Below are 26,150 nucleotides of genomic sequence, written 5' to 3' on the forward strand. Positions count from 1 at the left end.
TAGATCCTAAAAGTATGTTTAAATTCTTTAATTAGCAAAACAACAAACACATACAAGTGCAATAAATTAACAATTGGAATTCGGTTTATTTTATGATAAAGTGTAAGTGATTACAAAATACCTATAAAAACCAGTTCGTCATTGAATATGATCTTGGTTTTCCTAAAAGTATACTTCAATTAATTTTATTATTCCTGAAATAGCCATTAAAAATAACAAAATAAAGTGAACAAATTAAAAGCTAACTACAGTCGAACTTCTTTATAACGAACTACTCTGTAACTAATACTACTCTATAACGAAGTTGTTTTTAAGGCACAAGGTGAAACTCTCTCACAAAATAATCCCTCTATAACGATTTTTTTCTATAATGTGGAGAAGTTCGACTGTACTTCAATATAATTTAATCTTAGGACAATGCTATTTCGTATGGACATTGTTTAAAATTCTATAAATAAAGTAAATAGAATTCATGTTCATTGCTGTTATGGATACTTAACTTCCAGTTCATAAAAATAATTATTTGCTCAATTTGAAAGACCAGCAATCATTGTCCTGACATACACTTTGTTTGTTCACTTCGACCGTAGGCTGTGTTGAAATTTCTTATAATTTATTAACAAAGTTTGTCGGTACAAAAATACAAATTTTCTTACAAAAGATGTAACAAATTGCTTTTGTTAAAGTCTGTTATTTCTAAGAACTTAAAAAATTATAGAAATGGCTGAACAGAACAAAAAGCTTTGTCTGGTGTTTTTAAAAGACTTGCTTTTGTAGTGTAAAAAAAGTTTCCTTGACTGACAAATATGGATGAGCTGCCTTACGCTCCGCCGCACAGTGGTTCAGAAATCGATTGTCCTGGTCAAACCCCAAATTTTTTGTCGTCACCGATAAAAAATTTGGGGGGTTTTTTTTTGTCGTCACCGATGGATTTCCTGAAAGCCTTTGAACGAAGCAGACGTGTTTTTAAACTTACGGAAAATTAATAAAACAATTTTCAAAAAAAAAAAAAAAAAAAAAATCTGAGCAAATTTTCTTTCAAATCTTGAAATGGATTTGAATTCAATAGGCAGTGTCGCTAGCGATCCTGCTGAAAACATACCTCCTGATAAAGGCAACCAGATATCGAGATCAAAATCTAGAATCGGCATGCTTTTGCATGCAGCTTGTTTCAATGAACATGTGTCGCCAGAACCTGAATCTATTGATGAAGATCAAACGCATTTGAACCCTACAGCTACGAATACAAGACGCAATGAGGAAAATTCCACGAATCTAATAATAAGTTTGGAAAATCTGCCTTCAATTGATACAAAGAATTTGCAAAACCCAAATTCCATGCAAGACCCTTCAACAAGAATTTCGTCATTAGACGCTGATAGCAACATGGAACACGAAGAATTGAACTTACCTGATGATGACGATGATTTCCAATCGCAATTAGCAATAGAAAGGCTAAGGTAGATTTATCAAATGTTAAATTTAACACTACTAAAAACGCAGCCGGTCAATCGACCGCATCATCAAATAGATTTGCATTATTAGGCGATCTTGATGTAAGATCAAGTAACACGTTTCAAAACAAAGTTCCACTGAAGGGCACATTAGATGTAGAGAAGCCTGTTGGCAATAAAAAACCTTTCTGTCCCCCAATTTTTCTTTTTGGTGTAGATGTCCATAGTCTGATCAAAGATTTAAAATCGAGGAATATTGTATTTAAGGTAGTAAACAAAAGCAGAGTTAAAAGTAAGCTTTATTTACAAGACACACAAGTACATACTGAATTAATGAACCTCCTCCGCGAAAAAAAAAATAGACTCATACTCTTTCACACCTAAGGAGTTAAAACGCCAATCCATTGTTTTGCGTGGCCTTTTGCATGAAACAGCTGTTGATGATATTAAAGCGGATATTGATATGTTGGTACCTGGTACAGTTCAAAATGTCTCCAAGTTCACTACTTCATTCTCGAGGAAAAACGATATAGACACGGGTCTCTTTCTTGTTACTTTGCTTCCTGGTAAATCGGTATCAGAATTAAAATGTCACAGGTACGTACTAGAACAAAGAGTATATTGGGAATTGCCTAGGAAAAATTTGGGTAATGTGCAATGCTGGAGATGCCAAAAATGGGGGCATATGTCTAACAATTGTAATAGTGAAACCCGCTTGCGTAAAATGCGGAAAAAATCATGCGAAAGGAGAATGCCAATTTGTACAAACTGCGGAAAATTTACCATTTTGCGTAAACTGTGGCAATCATGGTCACCCGGCAAGTTTTAGAGGTTGTCCTGAGTATAAGAAATATGTTGAGCTTAAGAAGAGAGCTAAAGCAGTTGCACTAAAGAGGACAGAACAAGTTCACAATAATGTCGTAAACACTTTAAAATCTTTTACTAAGCCAAGTATATCCTTTTCGGATGCCTCTCGTGGAATTGTTAATGCTCGTACTCAAATTTCTTCAACAAAACCTAAGATTATTGAAGAATTTTTAAAGATTGCAAAAGAAATTTGCCCACCTAAAGTAATATCATTAGAAGACAAGATATCTAAATTTATAAGAGAATTTAAATCATTTTCAAAGGATGAGGCTGTGCACCAATGTGTCAGTCTCCTACGCGAAGTAAACGAAGTTTATGGTCCATAATTTTCTTAATTTAATAACTTTTAACGTCAGGTCACTAATTGTGTATGGCCGTAGATTCGAACTATATAATCTAATCAACAAGTTTGATGTTGATATTGCTTTCCTTCAAGAAACGCACTTGCGCCCGGGAGTGAGAGTTTGTTTCGAGGGTTGTAAATTTCTTCGGGACAACAGTTCACAAGGTGTTGCCATAGTGCTTAGGCAAAATTACAAATTTAAAATAGAAGTTATTTCCGATTTCTGTTTTCCTAGTCTTTTTGTCTCTATTGATGTTTCTATTAATGGGATTCCTAGAAAAATATTGCAAGGCTCTATTTATATCCCTGGGAATTCAAATCGTTCTCAAATAGTAAGTTCTTTAATGTGTTTAGGTAATTATTTAAGAAGTTTTGATTTCACCATTGTTGGTGATTTCAATGCCAAGCATGTTTCATGGGGGGATTCTATGAATAATTCAAACGGCATTCAGTTGCATGATTTTCTTGAACAACACCCGCATCTTTTTACTAGAATTTCTTCATCTAATCCAACTTTTCCAAATGGTACGTCTTACTTGGATCATTTTATCTTCAATTCAAATGCATCGGACTTACCCAACCCATCCTATTCCATCTCAACTTTGCCCACATTTTCAGACCACTTCCCTCTTAAACTTAATATCACGCTTCCATGTGTAGAAATGGTTCTTCAACCTCCACCTAGTTTTATGAGCTACAAAAACACGAACTGGATCGATTTTAAACATGAGGTAACACAAGGTATTATTAATGATTATCCAAGTTCTGTTAATAACTTAACAAACGAGGAAATTGACCAGCATATCGAAAAGTTTACTTCAGTCGTATGCTCAGTCTCGGAATCTCATTCGGAAAAAATTGAAATGGGAAGACGAAAGTTTTTAATTTCTGATAGAATTAAGAACCTTTACAGAATAAAGTATGGTTGGCAAAAACAACTTAAACGAATTTATCAACGTTCGAGTGATAGACATAATCCGGAATATCGTATGTTATCGAAGCAGATTCAATTGTTGGGTATCATGATTAAAAAACAGGTTGAAATGGAACAGACCGAAATTTTCAGAGAAAAACTACGGGAAATTAAGCCCGGGCCTAACGCACATAGGCAAGTTTTTAAGATCATTGGTCATCGGAAGAGTCTCCCTCTACAAAAATTATCTGTTGATGGCATAATGATAACTAATGAGTCGGAATGTCTTGATCGTTTAAGATTGTTTTTTTCAAGTTTATATAATAGTCCTGTTCGTCAACCTTCTAAAGAAGCGCTTATAAATAGCTACATTGCCAACCTTCCACAACATAGTATTTCTTTTTCAAATGACGTAGATTCCAGAAATCCAGACGGGTGTGAAAGTCTTACAACTATGGATGAAGTTTTGGGCATATCTAATGAAATTAAGAATAAAAAGTCGGCCGGTCTCGACGGACTATCTAATTTTATTATACGTAAGCTTCCTGTCAAAGCATTTGAATTTTTAACCATAATTTTTAATAATTGTATTTCTAATGGATATTTTCCAGATTCTTGGAAAATTTCCAAAATAATACCCATTAAAAAAAAGGCCAATACTGCAGACATCTCTAATCTGAGACCTATCTCTTTGCTTTCAAATTTAGGTAAACTTTTTGAGGTAGTTATTCGGAAAAGAATGGATTTTGGAGTATCGTTACCATATATTCCAAATTCACAGTTTGGTTTCCAGAAGGGTCATTCAACAGTTGATGCTATGACAAAATTCCATAATGATATAGTCTTGAACTTAAGAGATAAAAAATGTACTGTCGCTGTATTTCTTGACGTTGAAAAAGCTTTTGATCATGCTTCTCACTATGGGATATTAGCAAAAATGATAAACATTGGATTTAGTCCTCAGATCATAAGGCTGGTTAAAAGCTTTTTCACAAACAGACAGTTCTGCGTGCAATTTAAAAATAAGTTATCAGATCTATCAAATGTTCACTGTGGTGTCCCCCAGGGATCAGTTTTAGCGCCCCATTTGTACAACATTTTTATGTACGATTTCCTCCACGATTATGAAAACTCCTCAAGCATTTTATATGCTGACGATTCCTTGCTATACTCGCACCACGAATCACCTTTGAACCTTGTCTCCCAATATCTCAATGAGGTGCATCAGTATTTCAATAATTGGGGTATCAAAATAAACACGTCAAAATGTGAAGCCATTTGCATAAGAAATGCTTCTGGAAAATGCAAACGTTTTGTGGTTCCAGAAAGTAAAACTTTAAAGCTTGTTTTAAACGGCACTGAAATTCCATTTAAAGACAAAGTAAAATATTTAGGTGTTGAGTTTAATAAACTTTTTAAGTTTAATGCTCACGCGAGAAAGGCGCGTAATAAGGCTCAAGGTGTCTTTGTTTCTTTTCTAAAAATTCTTAGTAACAAATATTTACCAGTTAATACGAAAATTTTATTGTACAAAACTTGCATAAGACCCATTATTCTTTATGCGTTCCCAATTTGGTTTAATATTTCGCCGACGGTAATGAAGGAACTTGAGATACTTGAGAGAAAAATTTTAAGGTATTGTATCGGGAAGAACTTTATTTCTACCAATAAAAGATATTCCAATAATTTTATTTATTCCAATTCTAATGTGAAACGGCTTTCCAAATATGTTTTTGACATTTTGGACAAGTTCAACTTAAGATTGGAACTTCATGAAAATGCACATATGATAGAAGTAGTAAACAGTCAGGCAAACTTTGGATTGTCGAACACACAATATCTGTCTCCCTTAGGTTACGCAAACGAGGATCCTTCCGGTATTACCCGCTTTTATGAAAGGGCGCTCGCCGGGACAAATCGTGGGTAGATACAGGATTACCTATTTTTTTATCAGTTTTTGTTTGTTTTATTATAATTTTTTATTATTCTTAGTTTTAAGTTTCAACTCCTAGATTTAAGATTTGCACTTTATGTAAAAGTCCCGGGAGCAAGGGCGTACACTTTTCCATGTTATTTCACCATATTGTCATCCTATTAAGTAACGCATGATGCTGTATAACAAACAATGTTATTAAGATAATACATTATAGTCTTAAGGTTTTTTTTATCATATTGTACCAATATCATCTTATTGTTGAAAAAAAGACTCAATAAATTAACTTAACTTAACTTGTCGTCACCGATTGTTAATTCGATAGTAAACATATTGAAACTAAGGAAACCAACAAATTAGGTCAAAATATTGAAAGGTGTGGGCGTGGCGTGCTCCTAAAGACGACAATTGTTTCGCCATTTTGGAAAATGCGTAATTTTTGCAAATTTCTGAAGAAAGAAACAACTATTTCTCGGAAACTATAACGGATATGGTGTTCATTTTTTTGTTAGGTAGGCAGGATTGTTGTCTTTAAGAACCGTTCCAATAAATTACCGTTGCGTTTACACGAAGTGAGCTATTTTATTTTTCCTTAGGTACTAAATTTTAGTGAAATTCCAACTGTTCTAGTCCACTAACTAGACCTTTCAGGGAACAGCTTGGAACAAAGTTCCGTTTTCACAGAATGATGCCCGAGAGTGTTCTCCATATATACTTTTGTACCCGTACCGTTCCGTCCGTTCAACACCTTTTTATTTATTTTTTTTTTGAAATTACATTGGTAAACATTTGTGTGTTTTCCATACCATTTCCCATATAAATTACAGCTTTTTTACATAAATGGACCTTTTTTATATATTAGTTTTTATAATAGAATATAATATAGGGTGTTTTTTTAAGCTAGATAGAACTTTAAATTGTAAAAAGTAACACAAAAAATTAAATTTTGATGAAACTTTTTTTTTATTTGTTTCAGTATACTCTGACAAATCATAATGAATGGACTCACGCTTGAACAACGCTACGAAATTATCCAAATTTACTTTGAAAATCAGTCGTCGATTCGCGCAACTTATAGACGACTTCGTCATTTGTATGGCGTACATAATCGTCCATCATTTTTTGGCTTAACGGGTTTGTTAATAAGCAAAATTGCCGCATATGGAGTGAGACCAATCCACAAGAGACCCTACAGACTCCATTACATCCAGAAAAATGCACCGTATGGTGCGGTTTTCACGCTGGTGGCATCATCGGACCTTATTTCTTCAAAAATGAGGCCGGAGCTCGCGTTACGGTCAATGGAGATCGTTACCGCACCATGATCAATGATTTTTTGTTTGAAAATATGGATGACATTGATCCGGAGGAGATGTGGTTTCAACAGGATGGCGCTACGTGCCATACGGCGAACGCAACCATCGACTTATTGAAATCAAAATTTGGCGATAAGTTGATTTCGAGAAGTGGACCTGTCAATTGGCCTCCAAGGTCGTGCGATTTGACACCTCTCGATTATTTCCTGTGGGGCTACGTGAAGTCACTGGTTTATGCTGATAAACCAGCAACAATTGATGCCTTGGAGGCCAGCATTGTTCGTGTTATTCGTGACATACGGCCAGCAGTGCTCGAAAAAGTGGCCAAAAATTGAACGTCCAGAATGCACTTCGTCAAGAACAGCCGCGGTGCCCATATGCCCGAAATCATTTTCAAATGTTAATGTCACGTATTGATCTTTCGAATAAAAAAAAATTGATTACAATTTAATTTTTTGTTTTTCAAAATAGTCAGGCTTAATCCCATAGTCGTTATTTTAATATTTTATTAAAACAACTTTCATTTATTAGTGGGAAAAAATTGGCGGTGTTTACCAAGGGGTAAGGCAGGGAATACTATAGTTTCAGATCTCGCCACAGATCTTCATCAGTTCCCTTATTTCTTGTTTTTCAACAAGAAACTTTTTATACCCAAGTGTCAATTGCTAGCTCAAATAGATACGTGCGCAAAGAAACACTCTGATCGAGAATTTCTTTGGCACTACCTAAACTCTAGCAACTTCACTTGCAAACAAAACCAAATTTTTCCCACTGCTATGCGTTCGTCGATTCTCGACGAAAAAACACATAACTAATTTGTTGGTATTGCATACTACAGCAATAAACAACATTTTGACGGTGCCCGGTCTCACAATTAGAAGGGTTGGCATTTTTTGTTTGGGATGACGACTTCTATTTTGTTTTTCAAAATAGTCAGGCTTAATCCCATAGTCGTTGTTTTAATATTTTATTAAAACAACTTTAATTTATTAGTGGGAAAAATTAAAGTTGTTTTAATAAAATATTAAAACAACGACTATGGGATTAAGCCTGACTATTTTGAAAAACAAAATAGAAGTCGTCATCCCAAACAAAGAACGCCAACCCTCCTAATTTAATTTTTGTGTTATTTTTTACAAATTCAAGTTCTATCGCGCTTAAAAAAACACCCTTTAAATTGAGTAATTATTCAAGCTCGAGGTCATGTTTAATTTTTAAAGTTTTCTTTATTAATCGATATTTCGCAATTTCGTCAATTGCATCTTCAGGATGATCTACAATAGATAAGTATAAACACACAATAAATTAGTATCACAGAGGGTTTCTTTAGGCACTAAGAATTAACTTACAAAAATCGCAAAAAACACGTCAAAACAAAACTTAAATATTTACTTATAAACTAAGGTAGCATCACTACCATCGTCAGCTGATGTAAATATTGCACTAATGTTTCTTATCGTATTGCGTTTTCTTCATATTCTTAGCTTTGCCTATTAAGCCTCTGTAACTCAATGCGCTGTTGTCGACGTCTGTCTTAAAATTCATTCGTTGTGTTGTTGGTACATTTAGAACATAGATGGGCTTTCTTGCACGCCAGCGTTGCTGTGTTTTGTTTGTCTTTTTCGTTGTTACAACATAAATAAACATTTACGGGTCATTTTGCAAATTTGTTTTTAATATCATAGTTTTTTGGACTTGTTAAGATACGTTTAAAAATTATTAAAAAAGCAAACAAATTTTAACAAAAACCCAGTTCTAATTTTCCCTTAAATTCTATTTAAGAGAAATTTTGCCCATCTATGATTTAGAATACACCATAGATGGGCAAAATGTCTCTTAAATAGAATTTAAGGGAAAATTAGAACGGGGTTTTTGTTAAAATTTGTTTGCTCTTTTAATATTTTTTAAACACAGACGGTATCTTAACAAGTCCAAAAAACTGTTATATTAAAAACAAATGTGCAAAATTACCCGTAAATGTTTATTTATGTTGTAACAACGAAAAAGAGAAACAAAACATAGCAACGCTGGCGTGCAAGAAAGCCCATCTATGGAATACACAACATCTCCATCGTATACCGTTTACTGTGATTAGACTCATTCTCAAGTACTCTCACATTCTCAAAGTTTGGGTAATGTGAGTTATTAGCACAGTGGCTCACAAGTGCTGTTTTTGGTTTTTCATTGTTCTGTCTTTGTTTTAAATCAGACTTGTGAGCTGAAAGTCTTGTTTTTAGTTTATTTTTAGTTGTTCCAACATATAATTGTTGACATTGTTCCTTTTCATTGCCGGCGCACGGTATTTGGTATACAATATTGTTTTTTTCGGTTTTTTCTATCTTTGTTTTTGTGTTTGTGAATAGTTTATTTAAAGTGTTATTGCATTTGTGAGCTATAGTACATTTTTCTCTGTCAAATATATTAGATTTTTGAATCCTCTCTGATATATTGGGTACATATATCATGGATTTATATATTTTCTCAGCGTTGCTTTTTACATCTTTTTCCAGTTTTTGTTGATTTTTAATGTGATCATCAATTAGCGTGTTTATTAGATTTGTTGTAAAATCATTATTATATAATGAATAATTTAAAAATTAAACATGACCTCGAGCTTGAATAGTTACTCAATTTAATAACATAAAAAGGTCGATAATACACAAAATTTGAAAACACCCTTTATATGAATTTTATGAAAACCCAAGCAGTTTTTTTAGTTTTAGAAAAAAATAATTTTTTTGAAAAAAAAAAACTATTGATAAAATAGTAAAAAAAAATCTTCCAAAACATTTTTTTAACTTTTTATACCCTTAGCATTTAGGCTAGAGAGGGTATATACTAGGCCGTGGCGATTTGAAAACCTTAATGGGCCCTTCGCGTTTCTGATTCCTGGGATTTAACTGATCAAACAAGTCCACTAGACCATAGGTCTACGGTCGATAATACACAAAATTTGAAAACACCCTTTATATGAATTTTATGAAAACCCAAGCAGTTTTTTTAGTTTTAGAAAAAAATAATTTTTTTGAAAAAAAAAAAACTATTGATAAAATAGTAAAAAAAATCTTCCAAAACATTTTTTTAACTTTTTATACCCTTAGCATTTAGGCTAGAGAGGGTATATACTAGGCCGTGGCGATTTGAAAACCTTAATGGGCCCTTCGCGTTTCTGATTCCTGGGATTTAACTGATCAAACAAGTCCACTAGACCATAGGTCTACGGTGAAAATCGAGCCTCCCGATTTTGACTTTAAGTTTTTTATCCACTTTTTTGATATTTTGGCATATAACGGCCAAACCATTGAGATTTTCGATCCAACACAAAGACAAAAATTATAGTCAAGACAGTAATTAAGAACTATCTAATACATCGCAAAAGTATTGGAATGCTCCTTCAGACGGTTTTGGAATTGAGAAGGTGCAAACTTTTCGGAAAATGTCGATAAATGGCACTGTGCTACAAAAGTTGACCAGAAAAAAATTCAAGCGTTCTGATGCAAAATTCTATCGTGTTGGGATCCATGGAGAACTAGAATGCCTTTAGTTCGTTTGGGTCACTTCGTTTTATTTTTTATAGCGGCAAAATCAGTGATAATCTGGGTTTCTTACATTTTCAAATTTAAACGGACATATCTTCTTTTTTCACAACGGATTTCTATTGATCCTTCTTCCTTTCAAAGGGGTGAATTATATCTTTCGATAAATTTTTCGATTTTTGTCCACGGGCGGAACCGCAGTGCGCAGTAGGTTTGTGTTTGGAGCTTCTCCACTATGATCTTCCCACACGTCTTAAATAGCGCGATTGGAGCAACATTAAGACGAGTTGGACTTTTGTGAAAAATAAGTTTGGATAAAATTTTAAGAAACATTATTTCGATGAGGCATTAAATTGTATGTATAAAAAAACTGAACAAACATTGTTCGGACAATATGCAAAATCCTTATTGATTTAATTTGTTGATTTCAAATTAGTTAAGTTTTGATAATCTGGTATGGTTATAGCGAAGTCCCCCTTGTCCCTTCTGGGATGTTTGCGGAACAAAATAGCGAGTAAACCCCAAATCTATATATATATAAAGTAGAAAAATGTTTGTACGTTTGTTTGTTTGAAGTTTATGGATTCAAAAACCGCTAAACCGATCTTCCTCAAATTTTCAGAGTATATCACTATATGACCTGAAAGTAACATAGACTATAAAATGTTTTGAAATTCCGCGTTGATCCGGGGATATAGCATCAGAATTGGAGGTACCTCAAAAAATTTAGATGTTGTATGCAAATATCTATAGAATGGTATCTTTTACCATCTCCAAATTTTAGATGTGTGAATGAATTTGGTCTAGAAATACATTTGCCAAGTTATATTGAAATCGGCTCAGACTTGGATATAGCTTCCATATATATTTTCGGCCGATTTTAGGTATTTGGTGCACGAAACACGCTATATATCTCCGATTTCAATGAAATTTGGAATGTGTGACGGAATTCGTTATAGAAATTAGTGTGCCAAATTATATCCAAATCGGTTCAGACTTGGATATAACTCCCATATATATTTTCGTCCGATTTCATGTATTTGATGCACCAAACACGCTATGTATACCCGATTTTAATGAAATTTGGAAGAAAATTGGCCTACAAACAAATGTGTCAAACTATATTATACCTTAGTCGGGGTAGCGAAGCGCACTGGGTTCAGCTAGTTTAATATATTTTAGCAGCTTTTTCGCCATTTGTCCTCTGTCCCAATTGTTAAAAATATTCTTCTTTCCAATTTCTGTTTAAAATCGCCTACAATAATTTTTAAATACACCTTAAACATATCATTGGTCCGTTAGTCCTTCCCAGCAAAAATTCGGATCCGTTAGTCATTATGTAACCCATTACAAAGTAATGTAAACAAAAATAACTACTTAAATTACTGCTTATTAAGTTGTGAGTACGGTGGCACAGAGCTAGTGTGTCCGACTACAAATCCGAGTGTTGTGTGTTCAACGCTCACAGCCGGCCGGTTGCTTTTTGTTAAAAAAAAGAACAAGAACACTTGGTGGTGACATGTTGGGGTTGTTATCATCAGGACCATAGTCGCACATAAAACCTTCTGCCATTTATCAGAATTGTAGACAGTCTTTTCATCAAGATTTGTTAGCCTTTAGCAAAACACAGAACCTCAGCTAAACTCACATCTTATTTCAGCAGGTTTAATTCAAATATAGACTGTCAATCCTGAAATTAGTTATTGTACTATTACTAGACATCGGATTTTGCATATTTGCATATTTTTTATTAATAAAGATACGAAAATTCTGATTGGACCAAAATTCGTTTTGAAGAAAACTGAATGCAATGACCGGCTCATATTTTTTATTTTTTTGCATATTTGCATATTTTGCATATGCACAAAATATGCAAAAAATATGCAAAATATGCAAAAAATATGCACAATATGCAAAAAATATGCAAAATATGCAAAAAATATGCAAAATATGCAAGTAATTTTTTTGACAAAAATCATCAAATTAAATTTGGAAAGTCATCAAAAAGTGTTCTAAATTAAGTTTATTGTCGTTAAACGTCGATTTCTTAGCAGATTATTATGTTATTATATATTATTCCGCCACAGCAATAAATCTGGACTAAAAGACTTAGAAAATTTCCTATAACCCAGCCTTCTTATTACAACATATGTTGCTTTCTAATACAAATTTGTTCAAAAACTCAATCAGAAATGTCAAAATGTACGTATCCAAATATGTTGATTGTTTCTGCTTCTGACAGAATACCAAATGAGCTAGAAATTAAGACTAAGAAAATATTGAATATTACATAAAATATTTCATATTTTATTAAAAACATATAAAAAAAAACATATATGTACGGTATTGTATGTATTTTCCTCTGAATTTTCCACACGGAAAATAATTTCAAAAAGTGAAATTTTTTTAAAATCAATATTTGTTAAAAGTTGAAAACTACTAGATTCGCTTCATTATGACGTATTCTAGACAAATCGACAAAAATATTCCCTTTTTGGGCATAAATACGGAAATAAAAAATTGTGAAATTGGGGAAAGGAAACAAATTCTGCACGGAATTTTTATTCATGATTGCACTGATAACTATATTTTAATACCCTAAGGGTATTATGTGTTAGTAAATGAGTTTGCAACATGCAAAATGAAACGAAATAGACCCACAGTTCCTTTTGATGATCTGCATAGATTCGCACTTATCCATCTCGCCATGTCTTTCTGAAAACAAAGCACAGGTCACATTTATAGACCACTTCGCATAAATATTGGGGATTTTTTGGCCCTAGTGCGATCCCTATTTTGGTAAGAATCGATTCAGATTTGGATATTGCTCCCATATATACAGTACATTCGCGATAATCCCTACACCACAGGTTTCGGCGGTATCCAAATTATCAAATTGTTCGGATTAACGAATTGTAAGGAAAATAAATTATTTTATATGATTAAATTACTCGTGGAAGTTATATAATAATAGTTTTTTAAATTGTAATTGCTAATAACGAACACTTAAATGTAAGTGCTCTACGTGTAAAAAATAGTGAGATTTTTCTACTCGACAATCCGAAAAAAAGCCAATCAGATTGTGAAAGTAGTGCTAGAAATATGGCGTTTTTAAAGTTTAGATCAGGATGTAAGCAAACCTAGAGACACATGTGGAATTTCATCGTTTTGTAAATTAATATTCCTTGAAATCTTTGCCTTTTAGGTGTATAGTGCATTTGGCAACTTTATTGACAATATTGCGGCGAATATTTTTCTTAATATATTTATTTATATCCTATACAACAAGACTAATGTGTCATGAAAGGTTTGTCCTTGTATTCGATAATTTTTACTAAATGTTGCTGAAACATTTTTTTACCAACTTCTCCATTAAACAACTGTCAAAATTCGAAGCATTGGTAATAATTAGTACAAATTATCGAGTACACGGACAGGTATAAATTAAACAATTGTCTATACAAAAGGACTTTTCGATTGTGTTTTTCTAAGTGATGTCATTTTGCACTAATCATTGGGCGTTCTTCATTTTGCTTATTATTCATCGTGGATGGGTATAACAATAATGCATTACTTTTCGCCGAGGAGTGAATATTTTCCAATTCTGCATTAAGCGGTTGTATGCGTACCATAAAGATCGATATTATAAAATTATGTATTTTTAGTGCATTAAACTAAAACCATGTCAATATTAAAGCGGCAATTAGAGCATTTTTCAAAGAAGCTTTTTGACCACAAAGAACAAAAATTGCCAATTTATGTCTGTATATACTGAATAAAGGTCTAAACACTATAAAATATATTCAAATCTAATATGTGGATATTCAAAACGTATACTTCTAATTATAGTTATATTCCAGAACCTGGAATCGTAAATGGAACTTTAGTACTTTTTCGCATTTTGCGCTAAAAAGCGAACCCTTTTTCCAAAAACTAGAAAAAATTGCGCTTTTATCTAAACAAAAATAGCGATGACTAACTCTAGCTCCTTTGTTTTTCTGCAAGACAATTTTGGCCGATTAGAAACTATCACCATATTTGGACACGTTGATTTTGACATTTCTGATTGAGTTTTTGAAATTTTTCCATTATCTACATTCGTATAGGAAGCAAAATATGTTGTAATAGGAATGCTGGGTTATTTGACATTTTCTCACCTTGCGAAAACTGATTTAAGTCTTGTTAGTCTAGATTTATTGCTGTGGCGGAATATCTGGAGAGTCTCCATAACATAATAATCTGCAAAAAAACTATGTTAAACGTCAAAAAAATTAATTTAGAATGCTTTTTTGATGATTTTCCAAATTTAATTGACGATTTTTGACAAAAAAACACTTGCATATTTAGCATATTTTTTGCATATTTTGCATATTTTTTGCATATTTTTTGCATATATTTTGCATATATTTTGCATATTTTTTGCATATTTTTTGCATATTTTTGATATGACCCCAAATATCGAAAAATTGACCCTCAAAACGCCTAGATCCAAAATTTGAGTCCAATCGGATAAGAAATAAAAAACATGCTAAAATCCGATGTCTAACTATTACTTTAGGCCTTTGAATTTTCCCTTTGTTATGTACATGATTTTCATGATTTATTATAATAAAATAAACTAACAACAAACAGACAACATGCACATGTGTTGATTTTTCTACATACTTCCGTGCATGAATTATTTAGCAAATAACAAAAATAAACTTTCGTTTCCTATATCCGGTTGTCGGTTGTCTGCAGAAACGTGTGCTTAGACAAATATGTATTTATGCATGCAGGTAAGTAGGGCAGTTAATAGTAGCTGTATTTGAAATGCTGATTTATTGACCATCAATATTTCATGATATGTTATTTCGATTTCCTTGATTCATTTTATTTTATTGTGTTAGCTGGGAATTTCTATGCCACAAAGAATGGCTGATAAGGGGATTAAATCTATGAATGGTAGAGAATAAAAGCTTAAGGACATAAATATATGTATGTTTTCCCTTGTGTAGAGCCTATCAAACTCTTGGGGAAACAGTGCTCCGTGTTGGCATATAAAAACAAACATGATAATGTGTGTGTGTGAGTGTAGGCAATGAAAGGCGGTGAAGTTCTAGTGGGTATGGGATTGATGTATGTATATTAGGGTTATGACTTTTTTACAACCTGGTATCCCTGTATCATATTCTGATAAACTTTTACCTAAGATTAGATAGAAACTTAATTATAAGGTGATTCGATAAAAAACTCAAGCACAAAAAGCTTTTAAAGTTGTTGTATATGAGCTTTTTGAAAAAATTTTGTAGTCCATTTAAGCACATGTATAACTCGAAACATGCTTTAAAGCCACACGACATAACCAAAATGACATATGCTTTTGTTTCTCACCAATTTTATCGCCATATCATTACATACATATATATAATTTTTTATCAAATACATACACTCCGGTTCATCTGAATAGAACCAACCAATATTTTCCTACAAATACCGTTATATCTGACGATAAGAGAGGAATTGTAAATTATTTTTTGTGGACATGTAGAGTATATCGACACCTCCAAATAATAGTATGCTAAGTCTAAAAAGTGAGTTTTGCAGGAGAAGCTCTCAAAGTTTGGAAATTTTTTTGAACTTCAGTACTATGCTAAGTCAATATTTGTTTATAACTTCTGTTCGGATCGACCGATCATTACCAAACTTAGACAGAATTTAAGTTAAAGGACGTTCGACACCTCCAAATAATAGTTTGCTAATTCTGAAAAGCGAGTTTTGCAGGACAAGCTCTAAAAGTTTGAAAATTTCTTTGACCTTCAGTACTATGCTAAGGAAATATTTGTTTATAACTTCTGTTCGGATTGTCCGATCATTACCAAAATTTGACATAATTTATGTTAAAGGACGTTAAATATGAAAATGTGAAGAACTTGAAAACATGCTAAGTCGACTTAGCATACTATTGTTTGGAGGCGTCGATATAGTAGCCGATGTTTTCAATACCTAACATGTTTCACATATGCAATATAACGGTACTTTTTACTCGCGTTATGAAAAATTGTCAAAATATTAGAATGTTTTAATGGTTCACCAGGATAGAACCACCCTAAGAATTTACACAAATCCTTTGTTAAATGTGGTAAACTTTTACAAAAAACTATTTATAATTATAAATAAAGGCCGTGAGAGTGATTGCCAACAAATATTGTGTAAACAATTTGTATTAGGGTCTCGGAATTTTATGAAAATCGATGCTTAGAGCTCCAAAAAATATTCATATGAAGAAATCGGTAGAAACAATTTACAAAGTCAAAATTTTATACTGAATTATGTTCAAAAATTTCAAGACTACAATTAAATTACAAAAAAGTCAAATTTGATAGGCATATGATTATGTAACAGAGAAAATATGGTAAAGATAACTCAAATTTCTACCTTTCCAATCCAAAAATTGATATTTTATCTCAGGAAAGTGAATTCAAATCGATAGTTTCCACACAGTTTTGTTAGCTGTGGACATCTTTAGGTCAAAAAAATAAATAAAATCCCACCGACGAACGCTCTATGTCACCATCAAGTCCTTGGAATTTCAAAAGGTTCTAAGTCATTTGATGTGAAGAACCAACTTAGGGATAGGGGAAGGCAGACGTTAATTTTTTCCAAAGGAAAGGGTTTAATTTTATTGTGATGGAGTTCACATATTTTTTACTCATGGTATAAGTACCGAAAAAATATTTCTGATCCGTTATTACGCAAAAAAGAGCGCCTCTGTTTCTGTGCTTTCCATGTCATGCGATATCTTCTAAATCAAAGCCCTTGATGTTGACATGAAGCGTTGCGCGGTGTGATTTTCTTAATTTTTTGGACCTGTAGATGTCCACAGACAACGAGACCGGGTGGAACACACCGATTTGCATTTACATTCCTGAGATAAAATATTAATTTTTGGATCGGAAAGGTAGAAATTTGAGTTATCTTTTCCATATTTTCTCTGTTTCGGACTCATAAGCCTATCAAATGTGACTTTTTTGTAATTTTATTGTAGTCTTGAAAATTTTGAACATAATTCAATATAAAATTTTGACTTTGTATATTGGTTCTACCGATTTCTTCATATGAATATTTTTTGGAGCTCTTAGCATCGATTTTCATCAAATTCCATGACCCTAATACAAATTTTTTGCACAATATTTGTTGGCAATCACGCTCACGGTTTTTATTTATAATTACAAATAGTTTTTTGTAAAAGTTTACCACATTTGACAAAGGATTTGTGTAAATTCTTAGGGTGGTTCTATCCTGGTGAACCATTAAAACATGCTAATATTTTTAGCTTTTTCCCAAAAGCGAGTAAAAAGTACCGTTATAATGCATATGTGAAACATGTTAGGTATTGAAAATATCGGCTACTATATACTCTACATGTCCACAAAAATATAATTTACAATTCCTCTCCTATCGTCAGATAAACGGTATTTGTAGGCAAATATTGGTTGGTTCTATTCAGATGAACCGGAGTGTATAACTTTATTCCATATATCATATCAATTGAAACTGGTTTGTGCGTGAACTTTTTCAATATTCAAATGGAATAAACGTTATTTCAGTTATTAATAGGCAAAACGTCATTGATTCGTGCAACAGGTAATAAGTTTTTTGAGATTTTTTTCTTTCATAGTAAAACAGATACCACAGATCCAGTCCCAGAAGATGGTATTGAATGTATACCACCCGGCCAAGATGAGGTAAAGACAGCAATAAAATGGCTGAAGAATAATAGGCAGCAGGAGCTGATGACCTACCGGAGGCGACACGCTGATAAGGTGTATGCATCAGCTAGAACGCGCACCCGACGATTGGAACCTGAGCATCCTATGTCTCGTCCATAAGAAAGGAGATAAGACTTTATGCTCCAACTATAGGGACATAAGTCTTCTCCCTATCGCCTACAAGATAGTGTCAGGAATATTGTGCGAACGACTAAAGCCCATGGTCAACGAAATAATTCGAACATACCAATTCGGCTTTAGACCTGGCAAGTCCACCATTCACCAGATATTTATCCTGCGGCAAATCCTGGAGAAAACCCAAGAGATGCAGATCGACACCTACCACCTTTTTGGCGATTATAAAGCAGCCTTCGACAGCCCGCTACGTTCAAAGGTATTCCAAGCAATGTCTGAATTTGGTATCCCCGCAAAGCTCATTCGGCTTTGTAAAATGACTCTAACTGACACAAGATCTTCAGTTAAAATAGGAAAGAACCTCTCCGAAGAGTATTGTACCAAAACAGGTTTCAGGCAAGGGGACAGCCTTTCGAGTGATCTTTTCAACATTCTTCTAAAAAAAGGTTATACGAGAGGCAAACGTCAAAAGAAGTGGCACAATCTACACCAATAGCCACATGTTACTTGCTTATGCTGATGATATAGACATCATGGGACGATCAGTAAAAGAAGTAACCGATACCTTTATGAAGGTAGAAGGAGAATCTGCTAAAGTGGGTCTGGCGGTAAACGGCGAGAAGACCAATCTGATGGTGTCGACGCGCAATGGGTCCATTGAGATCGGACCAACTGTTGAAGTTGGTTCCTATAATTTTGAGGTAGTAAAAGACTTCGTATACACAACAAACGACATCAGTTGTGAAATAAAAAGAAGAGTTGTATTGGCCAACAGATGCTAGTTTGGCTTAAGTAAGCACTTTAAAAACAAAGCCACAACTCGTCAAACAAAAATAACGCTTTACAAAACACTGATACTACCCGTGCTGATGTATGGTGCTTGGCGTGTTTGAGAGAAAAATTCTTCGAAAGATCTACGGACCGATCTGCGTTGACGGTGAATATCGACGTCGTATGACCCACGAGCTGTATCTGCTATACAACGAAATACAGCAATTACGTTGGCTAGGCCATATAATAAGAATGAGCGATGATGAACCCGCTAAAAAGGCGTATAAATTCGAGCCGCATGGCGGCGCACGCAGAATTGGCAGGCCAAAGAATAGATGGCACAAACAAGTGGATGAAGAGATGACAAGGCGCGGTATTCCAAAAAGCGAAACACTAAACAGAGAGAATTGGAGATCTTTTCTTAGTTCGGTCTATGGAACAAATGTTCTGTAATGGGCCATCTAAGTAAGTAAGTATTTTTTCAAAAAAAGTTTATTCCAAAGTGGTTTGTGCGTGATCTTTTTAATAATTAAATGCAATTAACGTTAGTTTTGGCATTAATAGGCAAAAGTTCAGTCAGTCTCGCTACAGGAAATCATTTTTGAGAAAAAAGGTAAAAAAGTCATAACCCTAATGTATATATCACATTTAATAAATGCTCTTACCTTCAGTGATTTTTGTGCAGGATAACTTTGTTACAGGACAGGGATTTTCCACAAAAATTCCGTTGCTTAAAATATGCTGTAATGAAAAGGTAGAAAAGAAAGAAATATTAAATTTTTAATGTAGGTGTTAGAAGGGTAATATGTTGTAAATCGGTATTATTAAATTTAATATTGACGTTTGTTTAGACTGAATGAATGTCATTTGGCAAAGAAAGCGAATATGTATTCTAGAACTTGTAAAATATACTATTTTTCGAATTTTATGCTAGAAAAGTGGTTCAGTACTCCAAAAAGTAGCAAAAAAGGAACAAGTTCAATTCCAAAAGCAGACATAATAGAAAAGTTCAAAACATTTGGTGACCGATAAATAACTACTTAATGTTTATGACATCCCAGCCAGCATTTTTTGAAAATTTTAATCAAATTCGAGTCTTTTTTGATCCGACTGCACGATTAAAAAGCTGGAATATGAGCTCATTTTCTGATCATAAATGACTCCTTTGTCGAGAGGAAAACGTAACCTCAGGCGACTCTTCTAAACAAATCACAAATTAGTCTTTCTCTGCATTATTTTCGAGTCGTTTTTGCCCATTTTCTGATGGTATATAAAATTTTTTTCGAGTCGTTTTTGCCCATTTTCTGATGGTATATAAAATTTTTTTCGAGTCGTATTTTAATCATTTATTGGTGATTTGTTGATTATTTTGGGACTCTTTTTCGAGTCTTTTTTGGGTCATGATTATTATCGTTTATGAGTCTTTAGGGAGTCATTTATGAGTCTTTTTATTATTTTTCTATTCTTCTTTGTTTTTTTGTTCCTTTCCTTTGTTGTGTTGTCTTTTCTGCTTTGCTATGGCTTTTAATTATCCCCTTTACATGAACATGTGTTGTGTTTGTCTATACTCTTAATTTTATACGTTACATTTATATCAACGTTTTGTAGAAAGTGTATATGAGAATTATTTTCAACAAAACAAAAATAAAACAAAACAATCAGTATTTAATCACCTATCTGTTCAAAATATGATCAGAAGATACATAATTATAATCGCTTTTCAAACACCTGGATGACCATTTTTTGATTAAGCATTTTTCAATCTTCTGATGATCAAAATGTAACAATAAATACGAAAAAATAGTCACATTTTAAACGCCTAAATGATTTATTTGTGATTACTACACATTTGTTGTTGTATTTTAATTTTAACTCTTTTCAATCGTTACAAGGAGTCACTTTCGAGTCCCTTTCTGATCATACAAGCGACTTAAACATTTTTTGATCACCAAAAGGACTCTAAAATGACCTCAATGTGATTTTTGAAAAAAAAACAATCTTCCAAATGCTGGCTGGGATGTCTTTATTAAAATTAGGTGTATGTTGTTGTTGTAGCAGCTACTACACATGTATTGGTATTTATTTTCTTCTTTAACTTCCCTGTAGGGACTGTGGCCGATTTAAAGCTCACATAAAGCTAGCTTTTTTTAAACATAAGTGGCGTTTTATCGATCATTTTGCCTTATGCCAACTGACTAATTTTACAAGGCGATGAGCGCCTGAGTAGTCAGTATTGTCCAACGCCAGATAACTTTTCGACTGATAATAAACTAACTTTTTTTGCCTATTTTTAGTCAGTTTAAAACATAATGTGAAAAAAAAAAACAATTTTTGTTTCTGTGTGTTTTTTATTTTTGACTTTTCATATTCTCTCTCTCCCTCTCTTTGTCTCTCTCTCTATTTTTTGTTAGAGAGAAGAAGGGGCAAATTTGTACATTTCCTTTGTGTTCCTTTTTAATTCCAGAATAATATGAGTAATATGTACGAATATGTTCAGTCCATCAACACTGTATTCTATAACTGGATGCTGCATTTATACGAAGAATATTAAGAAAAAGCAAGTGCGAATTATTTATGCATTTGTGCCTTATTTCTTCGACAAACACAAATACTTTGCAGACGGTACATGTTTCTGTTTTCAGAGTGGTTAATCTCTAGATAACTTTTCGACTAACTTTATATTGGTCGAAAAGTTATCTAGACATGGACAATTGCCGAAAATTTTTTCTGTTCAAAGTGGTTCATCTCTAGATAACTTTTCACCCAGTTTTTAGTCAGTTTAAAAATTATCGATCTATTACACTGCTCAACAAAATTGAAAAAGTTGAATGTTTCAGACGAAGTTGCAGTTGTTTCTAGATGAAATCGGCGAGTTATTTTCAAATCCGGTCCCGGTTTTTCCCCATCAGCTCTTGTTTTTGAGATATAGCTCAAAATCGGTTTTTACGAGTTTAACCCAGACTTTCGTTATTTTCGGATACAAACAAATATTTTTTTGTGGGTTTTTCGACATTAATATATTAAGGAGATGTTGTACGCTCGATACAAATCGGTTTTGAAATAGTTATGGTGAGTATATATCAAAAAAATATAGAAAATATACGACGGACCTTGTAAAAACAAGAGCTGATGGAGAAAAACCGGGGCCGGATTTGAAAATAACTCGCCGATTTCATCTAGAAACAACTGCAACTTCGGTTGAAACAAAAGTCCTGTTGACCAGTGTTATCAATCATTTTATCAACTGGTTAATAAAAGTCCGACAGGGTTCAAGTCCTGAAATGACTCGATCTGAATAGGATTAGTCCATATTAAAACAAAATATAGGTGAGTTGTTTTGTCTGGGAAGGGATATGGACTCATGTTCCGCATTACGCCATCAATTGTGACCCACTGAGAATTGTTTGTCTTGGCAGCTGTTAAGGTATAAACAGAATCAATCGTTGCTTGCTTTGCTTGCTTCCAAATGTCAAATTATAAAGGAATGCCAGAGCCTCTTTGCAATTCCGCCGGCTTTCACCCACCACCATAGTATGGAGCGTATGTTAAGTTTGTTTTTCTGTTTGTAACACATCGAACTGATCATTTGCGACCATATAAAGATCTAGCCAAGTCCGTCCGTCTGTTGTAATCACTCAAGCGTTCGCAATAATTGAGTTAGAGTACTATATTTTTGTACCCGAGCGTCTTATTTCCATAGGCAGGTCAAGTTCGAAGATGGGCTATATCGGAGCACTTTTTGGTATAGCCTCCATATAACGGTACCTCCCGATTTTCGATTTTAACTAATTTTTTTACCGTACTACCTGTAATTTCACGTTTGGGGTCCCAGTGGTCACACATCATCCAAAAACTGTCAACATAGGTCCATGTTTTGATAGAGCCCCCATATAGCGGTAACTCCCGATTTTCGGTATTTTGTGGATTTTTACTAGATTTTTGGCCGAACTATCTGTAATTTCAGGTTTGGGGTTCCCAGTGATCACTTAAAACCGTCAACATGACCTATGTTTTGGTATAGCCCCCATATAGCGGTAACTCCCGATTTTCGGTATTTAAAGGATTTTAGCTAAAATGTTTGATTGAACTACCTGTAATTTGACATTTGAGGTTCCTAGTAATCACAAAACATCTCTCTATATAACGGTACCTCCCGATTTTCGGTATTTTGTTGATTTTAAATACATTTTTTTTACCGAACTACCTGTAATTTCACGTTTGCGGTTTCCAGTGGTCACAAAATGTATCCACTAAAAACCATCAACATAGGTCCATGTTTAGGTATACCCCCATATAAAACTGTACCTCCCGATTTTCACTTTGATATAGCCCCATATAAGGTTCCCTACCGATTGAATACATTTTTAAGTTTTTTTTACCTTATTTAGGTATGGTCACAAAATATCTCCGCCTCAAATTGTGGACAAGAAAGAATATAATATTTTGTTTTAGTTAAGAATATTTTGTGGTGGAAGGTATAAAAATTTCGGCCCGGCCGAACTTAACGATTTTTTACTTATTTGGTATTGGGATTTTATGGTGTGTTATGTTCCCAATTCATTCTCCCGCTCACTGTAAATGACAAAGGCAAACTTTCGTCAACAAAATAGTTTTCGTATTTTATGAGCCATTAAGAGACACTTGATTGATTGTTCATCATAGAATCATAATTCCATTATTTGCAGTTTGCGTAAAAATTCGATAATAGCTAAAAGCCAATAACTACATCAAGCATTTGATTGTTTTGTGTACCTTTCACCTCTCCTCCATCTCTCTGTCTCTCTTCCTACGTTTATTTGCTTTCAATTTACTTTTCCTTTGGGGGATTACAATTATAGCTAACGTGTACATTGTAGTTACAGGTATAGGGAAACAAATCTACAGCACTGGGAAAATAGTACTGTCAATAGTACCAATATTTAGTTTTTGATTTGTTGGAGATTTGTTTCGGTTGCTTCTTTATTATTACTTTGCTTTGGGTGAATTTTTTTTTTGGTTCTCGAAAACTGGCAAAACAAGTAATCGAAATCATTTCATTTATGGGATAATGTGATTTTTTGTTTTTCGTATTCCCCCATCTTTCGTGAGGTGTGTGTGTGTTTTCAGATTATTTGCGGACGACTGCAAATGGTTTGCCTTTGTGCTATTATTTGGAATATTGCTTTTAAGAAATTATAATGAATTCTTTTGATTTGGAGGAACCATTGAAATATGTTGTTTTTTGACCAAACAAACATTTTCCCAGTTCTTTTTGAAGAAGCCCTTTACGCATGACTTCAATGGTGATTGATATGTATTGATGGAATTTTTGTATTTTCTGGGGCTTGCGATAGCATTTTTTGCTTGGTTTTGTAATCTACGAAAAAATAGAATTGCTTCAAGGATTTATTACAAAACGTGGGATAACTTCACGTATTTCTGTATATGTCAATGACCGTCTATATTATATTAAGTATTAAGTTTAGTTTAATGATTATGTTTACGACAAAAATGAAGAAATATAAGGGAAGGCATATCGATATATCCAGCAAAACCATATGCCTTGGCTTTGAGGTGAAGTAAAGTTTTCTCCCATTCTTTGGAATGAGTTTAAATTAACTCACGATTGATAAAAACAAGTAAGAACATATCACTCAGCTTTGCTGACGGAGGTATACTCTCAGCCACTGGCGAAAAACATAACATAATACAGTCAGACCTCGATAATCCGTCATGGTCGGGACCGGAGGCATTACGGATAATCGATTTTCCCGGATAATGGAGTCAATGTTTTTATGCAGTTTTTGAAAATAAGTTTAGGAAAAACTGCATAGCATTGTACAGTTTTGTACAAATATATTTAAGTGTAATAATTTTATTATATTTGTTAAATGAAAAATTAAGAATTCAAGAATTTACATCCACAGAAAAATATTTAGAGAAAATAAAGCAATTTATTACTCCCTTACATAAGTACTGTTTAAATATATTATTTTTGTGCCATTTTTCGCATATATTAGAATGCATTTCGTCCTTTTAGTTACTCTATTTCGGTTTTGTTTCCCTTTTGTTTGTTTAATCAAAATAATTGGAAGGTGGGCTTTTACACACGGATAATACAGTTTATAGCGGATAATAAATAGAGGTATTGTAAAGAAGACCAACATTTCTTTTCTATACCGGATGATGGAGGTTCCCGGATAATCGGTTCATGAATAATCGAGGTTCGACTGTAATTATGCCGTATATAAAATACTAGCAAATGCCCGCTACTTCGTATGCGGAATGGAAACTAAATATATATAAACAATATTTGATACGGGAATGGAGATTACTGGAGATTCTGTTGTACTAAGACCTATTTTTATTGACAATTTTTTTTTCGATTGTAGTCAGAATTAAAAAAAAAAAAAATTGCCGTATCGCATCCCTACACAGCTACCATATTTTTTATTTCGAATTTCCAAAACTACGTATCATATTGCAAATTTCAGATTTGACTCCTGGTTTTACCCCTTCACTAACACAGCATTCTCTTCCATAACGAATTTCCAAACACTAAACTTTATCTCACCCCTTCACAACAACAATCACGCACATTCACAATTCAAGGTTCTAGCTTTAGCGGTTTCGCCCAGAACCCGAATAGGTCCGTTAAATTTTCGGCCACGTTTTCGTATATCCCCATATAACGGTACCTCTCGACTAAGTGTATTTTTAGAGAAGAACAAATGTCCAATTTTCTTTAAATTTGGACCTTGAATACTCAGAGGATATAGAAGTTTAATTTAAAAAATCTTCACTTCAATCCACGTTTATTAGAAGAGAGATTTTGAAGATTTAGAGTACTTTGAAGATCTTCTGCACATTTTCCAACCGAAATTCGGAATTTGTGGCATGAAAGGTTAGAAAAATTCTTTACAAAAAATTGTACTTAATGTGCACCGGTATGTCAACCGTATATAACGGAACATTTTTTGAAGGCATTTCAATTTAGGATTTTTTAATATCAGGGGTAAATACCTTCTAGTTAACAAAATTGTCGCATTGGACCACGTTTTCAAATTCACATACCAAAGCGGTCAGAACAAAAAACATTTTTTGAAAAGATACTTCACGTTTGACTACTTAGTTTCAGTACATTATTTAGAA

At 33.4% G+C, this 26,150-nt stretch overlaps 1 protein-coding gene across 1 annotated transcript in view; it reads right to left on the bottom strand.

Annotated features, from left to right (window-relative positions):
- The window catches only part of rdgA (retinal degeneration A), a 734,186-nt gene that overhangs the window by 464,616 nt on the left and 243,420 nt on the right, over positions 1 to 26,150 (bottom strand). Inside the window, exon 4 of the mRNA XM_073974355.1 lies at positions 19,685 to 19,760. The gene's annotated coding sequence lies outside the window, so the exon portion shown is untranslated. The remainder of the gene's footprint in view (positions 1 to 19,684; positions 19,761 to 26,150) is intronic.

This window comes from Musca autumnalis, unplaced genomic scaffold (genome assembly GCF_047663935.1).
Source record: "Musca autumnalis isolate F117 unplaced genomic scaffold, ASM4766393v1 scaffold_3, whole genome shotgun sequence".
Classification (NCBI taxonomy): domain Eukaryota; kingdom Metazoa; phylum Arthropoda; class Insecta; order Diptera; family Muscidae; genus Musca; species Musca autumnalis.